At 43.1% G+C, this 18,370-nt stretch overlaps 1 protein-coding gene across 6 annotated transcripts in view; it reads left to right on the top strand.

The window, feature by feature from the left end:
- The first annotated feature begins 10,258 nt into the window (after positions 1-10,258).
- nek7 (NIMA-related kinase 7) overlaps positions 10,259-18,370 on the top strand; it is a 287,464-nt gene continuing 279,352 nt past the window's right edge. For 3 of the 6 annotated variants that reach the window (XM_070887310.1, XM_070887316.1, XM_070887307.1), the window contains exon 1: positions 10,259-10,465. The gene's annotated coding sequence lies outside the window, so the exon portion shown is untranslated. Of the gene's footprint in view, positions 10,466-11,089; positions 11,176-13,130; positions 13,222-18,370 lie in introns of those variants that run through there. The other 3 variants (XM_070887309.1, XM_070887308.1, XM_070887313.1) reach the window with 2 other exon arrangements.

The following is an 18,370-nucleotide window of genomic DNA, read 5'->3' as shown; positions in this document are numbered from 1 at the left end:
TGACGAAGAAAGCAATAAAGAAAGGAAAGATAGATTATGAAAGTAAACTTGCGCAAAACATAAAAACAGATAGTAAAAGCTTTTACAGATATATAAAACGGAAGACAGTGACTAAAGTAAATGTTGGTCCCTTAGAAGATGAGAAAGGGGATTTGATAATGGGAAATGTGGAAATCGCTGAGACCTTAAACAATTATTTTGCTTCGGTCTTCACAGTGGAAGACACAAAAACTATGCCAAAAATTGCTGGTCACGGGAATGTGGAAAGGGAGGACCTTGAGACAATCACTATCACTAGGGAGGTAGTGCTGGACAGGCTAATGGGACTCAAGGTAGACAAGTCCCCTGGTCCTGATGAAATGCATCCCAGGGTATTAAAAGAGATGGCGGAAGTTATAGCAGATGCATTAGTTATAATCTACCAAAATTCTCTGGACTCTGGGGAGGTACCAGCGGATTGGAAAGCAGCTAATGTAACGCCTCTGTTTAAAAAAGGGGGCAGACAAAAGGCAGGTAACTATAGGCCTGTTAGTTTAACATTTGTAGTGGGGATAATGCTTGAAGCTATCATTAAGGAAGAAATAGCGGGACATCTAGATAGGAATAGTGCAATCAAGCAGAGGCAACATGGATTCATGAAGGGGAAATCATGTTTAACTAATTTACTGGAATTCTTTGAGGATATAACGAGCATGGTGGATAAAGATGTACCAATGGATGTGGTGTATTTAGATTTCCAAAAGGCATTCGATAAGGTGCCACACAAAAGGTTACTGCAGAAGATAAAGGTACGCGGAGTCAGAGGAAATGTATTAGCATGGATCGAGAATTGGCTGGCGAACAGAAAACAGAGAGTCGGGATAAATGGATCCTTTTCGGATTGGAAATCGGTGGTTAGTGGTGTGCCACAGGGATCGGTGCTGGGACCACAACTGTTTACAATATACATAGATGACTTGGAAGAGGGGACAGAGTATAGTGTAACAACATTTGCAGATGACACAAAGATTAGTGGGAAAGTGGGTTGTGTAGAGGACACAGAGAGGCTGCAAAGAGATTTAGATAGGTTAATTGAATGGGCTAAGGTTTGGCAGATGGAATACAATGTCAGAAAATGTGAGGTCATCCACCTTGGGAAAAAAAACAGTAAAAGGGAATATTATTTGAATGGGGAGAAATTACAACATGCTGCGGTGCAGAGGGACCTGGGGGTCCTTGTGCATGAATCCCAAAAAGTTAGTTTGCAGGTGCAGCAGGTAATCAGGAAGGCGAATGGAATGTTGGCCTTCATTGCGAGAGTGATGGAGTACAAAAGCAGGGAGGTCCTGCTGCAACTGTACAGGGTATTGGTGAGGCCGCACCTGGAGTACTGCGTGCAGTTTTGGTCACCTTACTTAAGGAAGGATATACTAGCCTTGGAGGGGGTACAGAGACGATTCACTAGGCTGATTCCGGTTACCTTGTGATGATAGATTGAGTAGACTGGGTTTTTACTCGTTGAAGTTCAGAAGGATGAGGGGTGATCTTATAGAAACATTTAAAATAATGAAAGGAATAGACAAGATAGAGGCAGAGAGGTTGTTTCCACTGGTCAGGGAGACTAGAACTAGGGGGCACAGCCTCAAAATACGGGGGAGCCAATTTAAAACTGAGTTGAGAAGGAATTTCTTCTGCCAGAGGGTTGTGAATCTGTGGAATTCTCTGCCCAGGGAAACAGTTGAGGCTATCTCATTGAATGTATTCAAATCACAGATAGATAGATTTTTAACCAAAAAGGGAATTAAGGGTTATGGGGAGTGGGTGGGTAGGTGGAGCTGAGTCCACGGCCAGATCAGCCATGATCTTGTTGAATGTCGGAGCAGGCTCGAGGGGCTAGATGGCCTACTCCTGTTCCTAATTCTTATGTTCTTATGATATTGAAATCAATGACCCTGTATTAGTACTCAACTATGGACATGGTCCTGAATGGCTTGCTGGCACCATCATAGCCAAAGAAGTGAGTAGTTTGTTTCAGATCAAACTTGCTCATGGACTAACTTGCAGAAAGCATTTGGACCAAACCAAACTGCGATTCACAAACAGCCACGAGCAACCCGAAGAGAACACCACCAACTTCGACTCTCCAACACACACACAAGTGGCAACTGACATCATGGTCGACCACGAAGCTGAACTCACCATCCCCAGCAGCCCAGCAAGACCAGCTGCCCAGCAGTCCAGTGAAGAACCAACCCACACCTGCATTTGTACCGAGATGATCGACAAGGGAGTGAAAAGCCCCAGATCATCTCACTCTGTAAATAAGTGTACTATTGACTTTGGGAGGGAGTGATGTTATGTATGCAACCCTAGGTAACCTGTATCATACCGCCACCAGAAGGCATACCTGTTGGAGTCCCAAGGGATCCCAGCATCCCTTGGGAACACTGTATATAAGCAGGCCTCCCACGCTGTACCAACACTCTGGAGTTTGAATAAAGAAGCTAAGGTCACACTTACTCATGTCTACCGTAATCAGTTCCATTACTTTATTATGAGTTTCACACATTCTAAATCTGATCTTCTAACAAGGAGCTGAAAATACTCTTCATAACAAATGGAAAGTGATTTTTTTTGTAAATACAGACATGCTTAAAAAAAATTGCAAGTTCATGTGCCATTGGAATGTACTGATTTTCAGTATGCAATTTTATTAGCAAGTTGTTAATTATGGACAAAACAGTATGCTCTCTTTTTTTGTTAAGGGAGTTATATTGGACCCCAAAGGGTTGAGATGCCGACTACAAGAGTAAACTATAAGGAGTTGATAAACGATATCAATTCTGAGTTTGTGTCCTTGAAACATATTTCAGTCTGTCTTATCCTGTGTCACATGCAAAGGTGGGAAGCAATTTCATTCTATTTCAGCAAATGTTTGCCTCTGGCAAGTGTCATCCAAACAATGGCATGATTCATGGTAGCAATGATTGCTTTTGGTGTGTGGAATGCATTCTACACCACCATGAATCATGGGAGCCTCCCAAACATTGTTCTAATGACAACTGCCAAAAGCAAAGGTTTGTGCTGCAAGGGTCACGTGGGCCCCAATATTTACTGTGGTGGGTTTTGTCAGGGCAGGGAGTTTTGGTTGGGGTGGGTTTTTCCACACTCTGTGCAGGTTCCCCACCCAGAAGTCAGCCTGGTTGACATGTTTGGCTCCCTGTTGGGCGGGAAACGCTCCAGAAGCCACAGACTAGGAACAGATAGGGAGCCTGCAGCTGGGTTAGTGGTAGAGTGGGGGATGGGGGTGATCGCCAATCCCAGGGGCAAGTTTGATCCAGGGTGTTCTGATCTCCAATCTCAGGAGGGAATCGGGTGGTGGGGTGGGGGCGTGGGTGTCCAGTCTCTGATTCCGTCGGGGGGTGGGGGGCGGGGAGGTGTCTGATGGTGGGCAGGGAAGCAGGTAAGCTTGGTGGGCTGGGAGGAAGCTCTTCTGTTCCTCTTGGCCCACAACCAGTGATGTAAAGTCACATACCTCTTCCAGAAATCAGTCCTTGGCTCCTTGTAGCTGCTGGGTTTCCCGAAGTATGGGAAACCTGGTCGGCCACGATTAAACCTGGCAGATCGGTTAAATCTAAGGCACACAGCCTCATTATAATATTTAAATGACCAACCTGCCTCCTGAGTTCTCTTTTGAGGTGGGTGGGCTGGAGGGGGGGGTGGTGGGGGGGGGGGGTTAAATTCCCCCCGTGATCTTTCTGATTCCAAAATTAATCAGAGCAATCTAAAGATTAGTAAAAATCTGTGTATTGCACATATATCCCATCCACAATTACTACTTTCTATGTTATTACAAAATGTATAATGGAAACCTCCTATGTAAATATACATAATGGGATTCTGTACAGAAATATTTATGTCAACACTTTAATGGGAGTGCAGCGGCAGGTCAGAGTGCAAAGGTAAGAGTTTGGTAAGTGGGAGAGTTCGGGCGAGTGGGAACAGGAGGTGTTGCTTTGTCTTGTTTTCCCCACCAGTGCTGATTCCCAGACCTGGGAGGAAAAGAAAATGAAGTGTGACATCACAGCAAGAGGCTCGGGGATGTCGGAGCAGCCTATAAAGGCCAGCTGGTGCAGCTGCAGCAGGGAGAGAAGGCAAAAACGTAGAAAGAAATTAAAAGTTGACGTCACAGCCAAGGGGGTAAGTGATTGGCTGGTGATTGGTGAGTAGTTTTCCTTTTTCTTTTGTTTATCAGTAAGTAACCTTTAGCATTACTGTTGTCAAATTAAGTTAATCTAGGGGTTAAGTCATGGCAGGAGAGCTCGGACATGTGTTATGCTCCTCCTGTACTATGTGGGAAATCAGGGATGCTTCAAGTGTCCCTGACGACTACATATGCGGGAAGTGGATCTGGCTGCAGCTCCTGACAGACCGCATGGCAGCTGCGGGTGGATTCACTCTGGAGCATCCACGATGCTGAGAATGACGTGAATAGCATGTTTAGTTAGTTGGTCTTACCGCAGGTAAAGGTTACACAGCCAGATAGGGAATGAGTGACCAACAGGAAGAGCAGTGGAAGGAAGGTAGTGCAGGGGTTCCCTGCGGTCATCCCTCTGCAAAGCAGATACACTGCTTTGGGTACTGTTGAGGAGGATGACTCATCAGGGGAGGGCAGCAGCAGCCAAGTCCATGGCACCGTGGGTGGCTCTGCTGCACGGGAGGGCAGGAAAAAGAGTGGGAGAGCTATAGTGATAGGGCATTCTATTGTAAGGGGAATAGATAGGTCTTTCTGTGGCCGCAACCAAGACTCCAGAATGGTATGTTGCCTCCCTGGTGCAAGGGTCAAGGATGTCTTGGAGCGGGTGCAGGACATTTTGAAGGAGGGTAAACAGCCAGTTGTCGTGGTGCATATAGGTACCAACGATATAGGTAAAAAACGGGATGAGGTCCTACAAGACGATTTTAGAGAGCTAGGAGCTAAATTAAAAAACAGGACCTCAAAAGTAGTAATCTCAGGATTGCTACCAGTGCCACGTGCTAGTCAGAGTAGGAATCGCAGGATAGCTCAGATGAATATGTGGTTTGAGGAGTGGTGCAGAAGGGAGGGATTCAAATTCCTGGGACATTGGAACCGGTTCTGGGGGAGGTGGGACCAGTACAAACCGGACGGTCTGCACCTGGGCAGGACCGGAACCAAAGTCCTCAGGGGAGTGTTTGCTAGTGCTGTTGGGGAGGGGTTAAACTAATATGGCAGGGGGATGGGAACCTATGCAGGGAGACAGAGGGAAGTAGAATGGGGGCAGAAACAAAAGATAGAAAGAAGAAAAGTAAAAGTTGAGGGCAGAGAAACCCAAGGCAAAAAGCAAAAAGGGCCACATTACAGCAAAACCCTAAAGGAGCAAAGGGTGTTAAAAAGACAAGCCTGAAGGCTCTGTGCCTCAATGCGAGGAGTATTCGGAATAAGGTGGACGAGTTAACTGCACAGATAGCAGTTAATGGATATGATGTAATTGGCATCACGGAGACATGGCTCCAGGGTGACCAAGGCTGGGAACTCAACATCCAGGGGTATTCAGCATTTAGGAAGGATGGACAGAAAGAAAAAGGAGGTTGGGTGGCATTGCTGGTTAAAGAGGAAATTAATGCAACAGTAAGGAAGGACATTAGCTTGGATGATGTGGAACCTGTATGGGTGGAGCTACGGAATACCAAAGGGCAGAAAACACTCGTGGGAGTTGTGTACAGACCACCAAACAATAGTAATGAAGATGGGGACAACATCAAACAAGAAATTAGGGATGCGTACAATAAAGGTACAACAGTTATCATGGGTGACTTTAATCTACATATTGATTGGGCTAACCAAGTTGGTAGCAATGCGGTGGAGGAGGATTTCCTGGAGTGTATTAGGGATGGTTTTCTAGACCAATATGTCGAGGAACCAACTTGAGGACTGGCCATCCTAGACTGGGTGATGTGTAATGAGAAAGGACTAATTAACAATCTTGTTGTGCGAGGCCCCTTGGGGAAGAGTGACCATAATATGGTAGAATTCTTTATTAAGATGGAGAGTGACACAGTTAATTCATAGATGAGGGTCCTGAACTGGGAGAAAAGTAACTTCGATGGTATGAACATGAATTGGCTAGAATAGACTGGCGAGTGATACTTAAAGAGTTGACGGTGAATAGGCAATGGCAAATATTTAAAGATCACATGGATGAACTTCAACAATTGTACATCCCTGTCTGGATTAAAAATAAAATGGGAAAGGTGGCTCAACCGCGGCTAACAAGGGAAATTAAGGATAGTGTTAAATCCAAGGAAGAGGCATATAAATTGGCCAGAAAAAGCAACAAACCTGAGTACTGGGAGAATTTTATAATACAGCAGAGGGGGACAAAGGGTTTAATTCAGAGGGGGAAAATAGAGTATGAGAGGAAGCTTGCTGGGAACATAAAAACTGACTGCAAAAGCTTTTATAGATATGTGAAGAGAAAAAGATTAGTGAAAACAAACGTAGGTCCCTTGCAGTCAGATTCAGGTGAATTTATAATGGGGAACAAAGAAATGGCAGACCAGTTAAACAAAGACTTTGGTTCTGTTTTCACGAAGGAAAACACAAATAACCTTCCGAAAAAACTAGGGGACCGAGGGTCTAGTGAGAAGGAGGAACTGAAGGATATCCTTATAAAGCGGGAAATTGATAGGATTGAAGGCCGATAAATCCCCAGCGCCTGATAGTCATCCCAGTGTACTTAAGGAATGGCCATAGAAATAGTGGATGCATTGGTGATTATTTTCCAACAGTCTATCAACTCTGGATCAGTTCCTATGGACTGGAGGGTAGCTAATGTAACACCAATGTTTAAAAAAGGAGGGAGAGAAAACGGGTAATTATAGACCGGTTAGCCTGACATCAGTAGTGGGGAAAATGTCCGAATCAATTATTAAAGATGAAATAGCAGCACATTTGGAAAGCAGTGACGGGATCGGTCCAATTCAGCATGGATTTATGAAAGGGAAATCATGCTTGACAAATCTTCTGGAATTTTTTGAGCATGTAACTCGTGGAGTGGACAAGGGAAAACCAGTGGATGTGGTGTATTTGGACTTTCAAAAGACTTTTGACAAGGTCCCACACAAGAGATTGGTGTGCAAAATCAAAGCACATGGTATTGGGGGTAATGTACTGACATGTATAGAGAGCTGGTTGGCAGACATGAAGCAGAGTCGGGATAAACGGGTCCTTTTCAGAATGGCAGGCAGTGACTAGTGGAGTGCCACAGGGCTCGCGGCTGGGACCCCAGCTCTTTACAATATACATTAATGATTTAGATGAAGGAATTGAGTGTAATATCTCCAAGTTTGCAGATGACACTAAGCTGGGTGGTGGTGTGAGCTGTGAGGAGGTTGCTAAAAGGCTGCAGGGTGACTTGGACAGGTTAGGTGAGTGGGCAAATGCATGGCAGATGCAGTATAATGTGGATAAATGTGAGGTTATCCACTTTGGGGGTAAAAACATGAAGGCAGAATATTATCTGAATGGCGGCAGATAAGGAAAGGGGGAGGAGCAATGAGACCTGGGTGTCATGGTACATCAGTCATTGAAAGTTGGCATGCAGATACAGCAGGCGGTGAAGAAGGCAAATGGTATGTTGGCCTTCATAGCTAGGGGATTTGAGTATAGGAGCAGGGAGATCGTACTGCAGTTGTACAGGACCTTGGTGAGGCCTCACCTGGAATATTGTGTTCAGTTTTGGTCTCCTAATCTGATGAAGGACGTTCTTGCTATTGAGCGAGTGCAGCGAAGATTCACCAGACTGATTCCCGGGATGGCGGGACTGACATATGAGGAGAGAGTGGATCAATTGGGCCTTTATACACTGGAGTTTAGAAGGATGAGAGGGGATCTCATAGAAACTTATAAGATTCTGACGGGACTGGACAGGTTAGATGCGGGAAGAATGTTCCCGATGATGGGGAACTCCAGAACCAGGGGACACAGTGTTAGGATAAGGGGTAAGCCATCAATTCACTAAATATATTCAAAAAGGAGTTAGATGTAGTCCTTACTACTAGGGGGATCAAGGGGTATGGCGAGAAAGCAGGAATGGGGTACTGAAGTTGCATGTTCAGCCATGAACTCATTGAATGGCGGTGCAGGCTCGAAGGGCCGAATGGCCTACTCCTGCACCTATTTTCTATGTTTCTATTTAGGACTGAGATGAGGAGAAACTTCTTCCCTCAGAGAATTGTGAACCTGTGGAATTCCCTACTGCAGAGTTGTTGATTCCAGTTCATTGGATATATTCAAGAGGGAGTTAGATATGGCACTTTCGGCTAAAGGGATCAAGGGGTATGGAGAGAAAGCCGGAAAGGGGTATTGAGGGAATGATCAGCCATGATCTTATTGAATGGTGGTGCAGGCACGAATGGCCTACTTCTGCACCTATTTTCTATGTTTCTGTTTCTATAAAGGGTAAACATTATGCAAACATTTTGCTGTCATGGTTTGTTGATGAACCAAATACACTCAAAATGCTTTCCCATAATGATTGCCATTTTTTTCTTTCTAAGTGAATTTATAATGTCCAAACAAGGTACTAAAGAAAATGTTTACAAATTAAAAAAAAAACATATTTTGGAATAGCATGTCATGCAACCGTAACATTGTGTGTCAATCTGCAACTCCACACAGGAAACAGCAGCAACACTTCTCACAACATCATAGCTCTTTGTGAGATTCTCGTCCAGTCTGTGTGCAACCTTTTATGCAATAGTTCAAATGCAGATGTTCAAACACTTGCTGAACCTGGGTTCCTCGAATATGCATTGGCCTATGGCAATTTTCACTTGTCCTTTAGTACTAATATACACTTTTTTCAAGTTGTTTTCTGATTCTAAGAACCATCAGGGCAACATTTCTGACACATCTGTCCTTGTTGTAGTTGCTGCAGTGCCAGCTTCTCAATGATCATTTATATAGCACCTTACATGACCTCAGGATATCCCAAGCACTTTACAGTGAATAGTAGTCACTGACGCATTGTCGGAAATACAGCATCCAGTTTATGCACAGCAAGGTCCCACAAACAGCAATGTGATAATGACTAGATAATCTGATTTTTTTAGTGATGCTGGTTGAGGGATAATTATTGGCCAGGATACCGGGGATAACTCCCTTCCTCTTAAAAACAGTGCCATGGAATCTTTTACGTTTGTCTGAGAGGGCTGAAAGGGCCTCAGTTTAACATCTCATCCAAAAGTGCGGCACTCCTTCAGTACTGTACTAGAGCGTTAGCCTAGATTTTGTGCTCAAGTCTCTGGAGTGGGACTCTCAGAGATGAGTGTGCTACCCACTGAACCTCGGCTGGCATGGTGTTGTAGCCACACAGGTTGCACATGAGTTCAGCTTACCCATGCCCAAGATTGCATTACTTCTTTTAAATGCATTCTTGCTGCAATCTTAATTCCAGGTTTGCTTCAAATATTTTGCTGAATCACTGCTACAATAGGCAGCATAGCAATTCTATATGTGGTTGAGTGTTATTTTAAACTAAGATTAAAATAATTTAAGAGATAATTGATTTATTTATGACAGCTGTCGTACTGATAAAAGGTAAATAAAGTTGATGCATATAAATTAGCTAACTAGATACAACGTGTCACATTTTATTCACGGCCTTTTGAATGAATTAGCTTGTTTCATTTCAGTTCTGGCTGTTTTTACTTTGTCAGTTGTTCTGTACAGAATTACACAAGCGTCTTTAGTGTGTTTGGTAATCGTTTGTTAACATTTAGTTTGTTTCTGCAAAAGATCAAATATCCAGTAATGGAGGTATTTGTAACTTTTTTATTCGCATTCCAAAGATAGGTGGGGTGTGGGGATGGGAGGTTGATACGGCTCTCCGTAGGATTGCGCACATCAGAGAAGGTGTTACGATGCATTGCTCGCCAGCACTTGAGATACAGGTACAGGGCAAGACTGCAGATTATTCGTGATTTGTCTGGCAGCAGTTCCACAAGTTGGGCATGTCGGTGCGAATGCGTGGCAATATCCAGTGTCTTGGATGGTGGCAAGAAGCAGAAACTAGCAACATCTACTGTCTTGCACGGTGGAAAGGAGAAACCGCAGCAGATTTTGCCGTTTTCTGTCATGACACATGGGCTGAAGATATTTTCTCTTTCCACCATGAAGGAGCCTGACTTATCTCACCTTGAGAGCTGCTGCCGCCGCCGCCACGCCCCCTGTGTGTGTCCCGGGGAATGCTGGGATGTTTCAGCCAATGGCGGCGCGGACACGGCGGGTGTGGGGCGCGCGATCCTTGCACTGACATCAGCGCGCGAGCACCGATCGCCAGCTCGAGCGCGGCCGCCTGACCCTCGGCCGCACGCACTCCACAAGCGGCAGGCGCTGAAAGGGCGGCCACAGGAGCGACCACAGCGGCGCCATCACTCGCTCAGTGAAGCCTGGTACTTCCTGGTAAGGACATGGCGAGGTGTGGGTGGTGGGGCAGGGCAGCCCAGCCCGCGGCGGGGGAACTGTCATCGTCCCCACTCCCCCGATCCGCGGGCCTTTTACCGTCCCTCCGGCCTACTTTTAACCCTCCTCCAGCCGGCCAGGAAACCTCCCTCTCGTCGAGGCGCCCGAGCTGCGCCAGTTGCCGGCACAGCACCGAGCTCGTTCTTGGCCCCGGCTCCAGCCTCTAGTCACGGTCTGTCGCTCGCTCTCTTGATCTGAACCGTAACCAAGGCGCAACTCGAAGACAGCGCCGGCCCTAAGAGCAACCTAACCCGCTGGCAGCCAGATTCCGCCCCTCTCACCCCCTGATTGGCTGATTGGAAGGCCGGCCGAATAAACTAGGTTTGCGATTGGCTGGCTGACGCGTCAGTTAGTGGACAGGTCCAGTGCCTCCCGGCATCAAGTTGCTATGATTCAAAGGACAAAGTTGTCACTGGGGCAGTTTGGAGCTGTGAAATGAGCAGGGGAATTCTGAGATGGGGAATTTTTTTGTTCTCTCCCCTGTATATTTATTTTGTGATTCACCAAAGTCGATTCTAAACTGGCTTAAGTAAGCTGCGAGCTTGTACTTTTTGTGTTCAACAGGTGACGTTCAGCTGTTATGGCGAGTAAGCTTTTCATATTTGTGAAAATATAACTTGGAAGTACTTTACATCACAGTGATCTTCCAGGTCTGTGAAAAAAAATCTCTGAAACTTAGGCTAACTGGTTATATGATGGGAAACTTTGAGATATTGTTCCAAGCATCCATAGAACAATTCATTTATTTGTGCACGTTTCTTGATTTTAATGTATATGCAGCTACTCACATTCACATTTTGAGCACATTATTACCATGTTCAACATGAAGACCTGGCACAACAATGTTTTTAAAGTTGTCCTATCTGAAAACAAGCAGCTTATAACCAATTATTTTATTCTGTGTATGCTGCTTCTCATGGAACATGAAAAAAAGTCTTTAAATTAATTTCCATCAAAAAAAAATTGTGACTAATCCTGTGAATTTATTTAATTACTCTAGTGGAATAAATTAGCTTTACACCTTGTTGTTGTTACGGGTGGGTATAACATAGTAAAAGGTAAGCTCAAGATTGTTGTTCCGAAGAATTTATTCATACAAAGTGATCAATATCTGGAATGATTTCAGGACAATGTACAATACGCATGTTATATAGGTCTACAAATATATCACACAATGAATGCATTGCAATGCAAATGTAATCAACCTGTTTCTGGCAAACCTGCTTCAAATATAGGAGTGGGTGAGTATAAATTTCTGAAATGTTAATAGTGTCAACAATGCCTTACTTGTTTATTTCATTAAAAGTTAACCAATGACATCTATAAATTGTTCAGTAAGACATCCAATTACAATCCTCAACTCATTGAAACAGCCAATGATAATTTGTGACTCTCTCAGCTTGTGTTGCAGCATGTTTCCAGAATTTGTTTTGAGCATTTTGTTTTTAGGCCACCTCTTCACATATTAAACTAAGTTTTGATCTTGGTAGTCAAATACTCGTCAATAGTTTTTTTTACTTTATCAGATTTGCCCTTGATCTTTAAGTATTGTTTGTGAATTCCAAGTGTTCTTAAATTGCATCATCATTGAACTGTATTGATCCGCCTCTCAAAACTTCTGAAATTTTCTAGTAGTTATAATTATTGTAATTGGATATCTTATTGGACAATTTATAGATGTAATTGGTTAACTTTTTATGAAATAAACAAGTAAGGCATTGTTGACACTTTATTATCATTTCAGAAATTTATAACATGCGTACTGTACATTGTCCTAAAATCATTCCAGATATTGATCACTTTGTATGAAGAAATTCTTTGGAATAACAATCTTGAGCTTGCCTTTTACTATGTTATATCCTTGTCCTGTTACCATGCATAATTTGGAATAGAGCTCTACTTCCCATAGTATCTTATAAGCCTCTAAGATCTTCTTTTATTTGTCTGTTTTCAAGGCTGAAGTGTCTGAATTTTTAAGCTTTCCTCATAATTCAGTTCTCTAACATGAGGGTTCAGCTTCTGGACTCTCTTATGCACGGATTTCAGAGCTTGAATGTTTCTTGGTGACCAGATCAAAAAATGTTTTGAGTTGTCCCTATAGCTTCAACATAATGGCCTCAGACTTGTACTCCCTGATCTGTCAGCATCGCTCTGTATTCTGATAGAAAAGCAAAATACTGCAGATGTTGGAAATCTGAAATAAGAACAGAAAATGCTGGAAATGCTCAGCAGGTCGGGAAGCATCTGTGGAGAGAGAAACAGAGTTAATGTTTCAGGTCGAAGACCTTTCATCAGAACTGGAAAAAGTTAGAGATGTAACAAGTTTTAAGCAAGAGAAAAGGGGGTGAGTACACAGGCAAGGAAAGCCTTCCTGCCTTCTGCTTTATCACAGACCTTTCCTTTTGTTCTTTCACCCCTCCTCCCTTTCCCTGGCCCCGCACTTGCTTAAGACCTGTTTGATCTCTAACTTTCTCCAGTATTGATGAAAGGTCATCGACCTGAAATGTTAACTCTGTTTCTCTCCACAGATGCTGCCTGACCTGTGTATTTCCAGCATTTTCTGTTTTTATTTCGCTTAATATTCTGTTTCTTTTGTTGATTGCAGGTCTGCAGTAATTGGACATGCTAAATGTTAAGCCCACCATCGTACTCGACTCTTTTATTCCGCCCCCTAACTATTTCAATACATTCTATTAGTAGGTACCATTTTTCTTTCAATGTGTGAGACCATGTACTTACTTGTATTGATTTCATTTGCCATAGTTTTGCCGACTTGTAAATATTGCCTCAGTCCTTCTCTAGATTTTTAGAAGCTTCATTAGACAATACTGTTTGCTGCCTCCCTCAATTTATTATTTGCATATTTGATGACTCCAATGTCTTCCTAAACCCAGGTTGGTAATGTAGATCAGAAACATGTGATCCTTGGGACACTCCATTTAGTCTATCACCCCAGTTTGATGTCATTCCCTCAACTAGCACTTCCTCTCTCTCAGCCAATTTCTTATCTATATCCAAGTTTTACATAGAGTATTCACCTCCTTAAACTTGCAGCTTTATTTGTGTAACATTATCGAAGGCTTTTTGAAGGACAAGATATACGACATCATAGGATTTCCAATATCCACTTGAAATGTCACGTCACTTTCTCAAAGTTAAAGAGGTTGGTCAGACTAGATCTGGACCTTCTAATACAATATTGGCTGCTACTTGCTTTGTTCAGCCACCTAAGGACTCCTTTTTAGAGTGGAAGCAAGTCTTCCTCGATTCTGAGGGACTGCCTGTGATAGAAACATAGAAAATAGGTACAGGAGTAGGCCATTCGGCCCATCGAGTCTGCACCACCATTCAATAAGATCATGGCTGATCATTCACCTCAGTACCCCTTTCCTGCTTTCTCTCCATAGCCCTTGATCTCTTTAGCCATAAGGGCCATATCTAACTCCCTCTTGAATATATCCATCGAACTGGCATCAACAACTCTCTGTGGTAGGGAATTCCACAGGTTAACAACTCTGAGAAGAAGTTTCTCCTCATCTCAGTTCTAAATGGCTTACCCCTTATCCTTAGACTGTGTCCTCTGGTTCTGGACTTCCCCAACATCGGGAACATTCTTCCTGCATCTAACCTGTCCAGTCCTGTCAGGATTTTATATGTTTCTATGAGATCCCCTTTCATCCTTCTAAACTCCAGTGAATACAGGCCCAGTCGATCCAGTCTCTCCTCATATGTCAGTCCTACCATCCCAGGAATCAGTCTGGCGAACCTTCGCTGCATTCCCTCAGTCGCAAGAACGTCCTTCCTCAGATTAGGAGACCAAACTGAACACAATGTTCCAGGTGAGGCCTCACCAAGACCCTGTACAACTGCAGTAAGACTTCCCTGCTCCTATACTCAAATCTCTGAGCTATGAAGGCCAACATACCATTTGCCGCCTTCACCACCTGCTGTACCTGCATGCCAACTTTCAATGACTGATGTACCATGACACCCAGGTCTCGTTGCACCTCCCCTTTTCCTAATCTGTCGTCATTCAGATAATATTCTGCCGCCTTGTTTTTGCCCCCAAAGTGGATAACCTCACATTTATCCACATTATACTGCATTTGCCATGCATTTGCCCACTCACCTAACCTGTCCAAGTCACCCTGCAGCCTCTTAGCATCCTCTTCACAGCTCACACCGCCACCCAGCTTAGTGTCGTCTGCAAACTTGGAGATATTACACTCAATTCCTTCATCTAAATCATTAAAGTATATTGTAAATAGCTGGTGTCCCAGCACTGAGCACTGCGGCACCACACTAGTCACTGCCTGCCATTCGGAAAAGGACCCGTTTATCCTGACTCTCTGCTTCATGTCTGCCAACCAGTTCTCTATCCATGTCAGTACATTACCCCCAATACCATGTGCTTTAATTTTGCACACCAATCTCTTGTGTGGGACCTTGTCAAAAGCCTTTTGAAAGTCCAAATACATCACATCCACTGGTTCTCCGTTGTCTACTCTACTAGTTACATGCTCAAAAAATTCCAGAAGATTTGTCAAGCATGATTTCCCTTTCATAAATCCATGCTAACTTGGACCGATCCTGTCACTGCTTTCCAAATGTGCTGCTATTTCATCTTTAATAATTGATTCCAACATTTTCCCCACCACTGATGTCAGGCTAACCGGCCTATTATTACCCGCTTTCTCTCTCCCTCCCTTTTTAAAAAGTGGTGTTACATTAGCTACCCTCCAGTCCATAGGAACTGATCCAGAGTCGATAGACTGTTGGAAAATGATCACCAATGCATCCACTATTTCTAGGACCACTTCCTTAAGTACTCTGAGATGCGTCCATCAGGCCCCAGGGATTTATCAGCCTTCAATCCCATCAATTTCCCTAACACAATTTCCCGCCTAATAAGGATATCCTTCAGTTCCTCCTTCTCACTAGGCCCTCGGTGCCCGAGTATTTCCGGAAGGTTATTTGTGTCTTCCTTCGTGAAGACAGAACCAAAGTATTTGTTCAACTCGTCTGCAATTTCTTTGTTCCCCATTGTAAATTCACCTGAATGTGACTGTAAGGGAACTACGTTTGATCATTTCAGATGAGTAACCTTGAATTTATTTCTAATCCTATTATTTTGCTAGTTACTGATATAAGACTAAATGGTCTATTTTTACCCAGGTTTATTTTGTCACTTCTTCAAAATAGGCACCACTTTGGATTATAGAACCATGGAAATTTACAGCACAGAAGGAGACCATTTGGTCCATCATGTCTGTGCCAGGCATCCCACTTTCCAGCTCTTGGTCCGTAGGCTTGTAGATTACAACACTGCAAGTGCATATCTAAGTACTTTTTAAATGCGGTGAGGGTTTCTGCCTCTACCACCCTTTCAGGCAGTGAGTTCCAAACCCCGAACCACGTTCTGTGTGAAACAATTTCTCCTCAAGTTGTTTGTTTCCAATCCAGTGGGATCATGCTTATTTTTTATTGGCTCCTTCATGATGATTCAGCATTGAGTAGATTTCATTCCTATTCTCACTTAGCACCCTTGTATAATGTTTGTTCTTGCGGAATTATTGGTTTCGAACTACTATGTCTACCAAAACCAAAATCAAAAACATTCGGGTTCAGTTGTGGAACCTGATGAGCGGCATGCCACTAGAATCTTATTTAGAGCATAGTTTCAGGAAGCACTCATTTATTAAGTTGCCTACTTTTAGTTCATTTTCTGTTTTAGCACTAGTTGCATACTTTAGGAACCTCTTTTCTTCTTTCACCCTTTTGCTGTAATACGACTGGAATAATTTCTCTGTTTGGTTTCAACAGCTATACTCTTCCCTTTTTGGCCCTCTTTTCAGAGACTGGCATAATTTATTGGTTGGTTTTGAATTTATTGAGTTGAGTTTGGAAAAGCAACACTGCAGTTCTGCTTGCAAGTTTGATTATTACTTTAAATATATGCAAAGGAGTAAGAAGGTTGATGCATTGCTTAAAAAATGATCAAATAGTAAAACTAGAAATGTGCCTTTGTAACATAGTAGATGCTGTTGAATGAATATTAGTGTTTTTCAATACAGATACCTTTTCAGACTAAATTCCTTGGAGCTGCATGTAAATCTTAGATTTGGGTTACAAATCTAGAAGCTATACTAATGTGGCATTCATTGGTCGTCTGTTTCTTGTGCTTCTGCTGCAGCTTACATGTGACAGTGGTTTGCCACTGCTGCAATATAGTACATATATAAAACACAACTGAGATGAGGTAAAGATTTCACACACTTCACTGATACTCTAAGCCGCACAGGTCCAGTTGATCGTATTTGTCTTCCACTTGACAAACTTGCTTCGGCTGCAAGTAACTCCACAAAACTGCTGGTTTTACAACTTTGTTTCCTTTGCTTTACCTTCCATGGATTTGCAGTAATCACTTAAGATTTGTTCATTCTACCCATCACTTTTCCCCAAGTTTTTGTCCTTTTTCTGTTAATTACACAGTTATGAATTTTTTTGCTCTGCTTATTTCCCTCTGGACTTATAGTTCTTGCTAAAACTGTCAGGTTGGTGCAGTTGGTATCATTCTTGCATTTGAGTCAGAATATTGTGTATTCAAGCCCCATTAAAGATTCAAGAATGTAATCAAGGTTGTAATTTAAGTGTTGTACTGAGAAAGTGCTGCATTGTTGGAGGTGCCATCTCTTGGATGAGATATTAAACCAAGACCGTGAAGTGGATGGACAAGCTTGTGTTGTATTTGAAGAAGAGCAGGGAGTTCTCCCGGTGTCCTGCCCAGCATTCTTCCCTCAACCAAAACAGATTGTCTGGTCATCCATGCATTTGTTGTTTGTGGGTGCTTGTCGTGCACAAGTTGGTTGCCATGTTTGACTATATCCCTTTTCCCCTTCCCTCCCCATCTTTTTCTTTATTTCCCACTGTCATGTCAAGCTGTTGTTGCCTTAGCAGTGCACCAGGGATGGTCTCACGATTGAGCCTGATAGATTGGATTAGTCGTCAATTTGTCAACAAGAGCCGGAATCGTGATCGCTCAAGGCCCAGAAAAAAGTGATTAACTCTGGGATTGAAGCAGAACTCCAGCTTCAGGCCACAAATAGAGGGGCAGACCTGTGTGGAGGTAAACCTCTTGCAGGCATATGTAACACTAAATTACTAATTTAAAGGTAGATTTTGTGATTTTTGTTTTCGAGTTGTGTATTTTTTTAATATTCTAATATTTTTAGCTGGATATGTGTGAGGAAGGAAAATGGTGGTCAGAAGCAATTATGAAAAGTTGAGATATTTGTAAATAATCTTGGTTCACTTTGTGGTGGCATATTGCTGGGTTTGAAAAAAAAATTGAGTTACTTGGGCAGAAAGAAAAACTTGGATTTATATAACGCCTTTCAAAAGCTCAAGATGTCCCAAAGCACTTTACAGCCAATGAAATACTTTTTGTAGTGCAGTCACTATTGTAATGTGGGAAATGTGGCAACCAATTTGCACACAGCAAGGTCCCACAAACAGCAATGTGCTAATGACCAGATAATTTGATTGTCATTTTGATGGAGGGATAAATATTGGGCAGGACATTGGGGATAATTCACTGGCTCTTCGAAATAGTGCCATGGGATCTTTTACATCCACCTAAGAGGGAAGATAGGGCCTCTGTTTAACATCTCGTCTGAAATATGACATCTCCGACAGTGCAGCATTCCCTCAATACTGCACTGAAGTGTCATCCTCGATTTTGTGCTCGAGTCTCTGTAGTGGGACTTAAACCCAAAATCCTGACTCAATCGAGAGTGCTACCAACTGACGCACGACTGACAAATATTATGGTATTTGTTCTTGGTT

The sequence above is a fragment of the Pristiophorus japonicus genome, chromosome 8 (assembly GCF_044704955.1).
Source record: "Pristiophorus japonicus isolate sPriJap1 chromosome 8, sPriJap1.hap1, whole genome shotgun sequence".
NCBI lineage: Eukaryota > Metazoa > Chordata > Chondrichthyes > Pristiophoridae > Pristiophorus > Pristiophorus japonicus.
The sequence above is the reverse complement of the archived record's forward strand: the minus strand, read 5'-3'. Positions and strand labels throughout refer to the sequence as shown.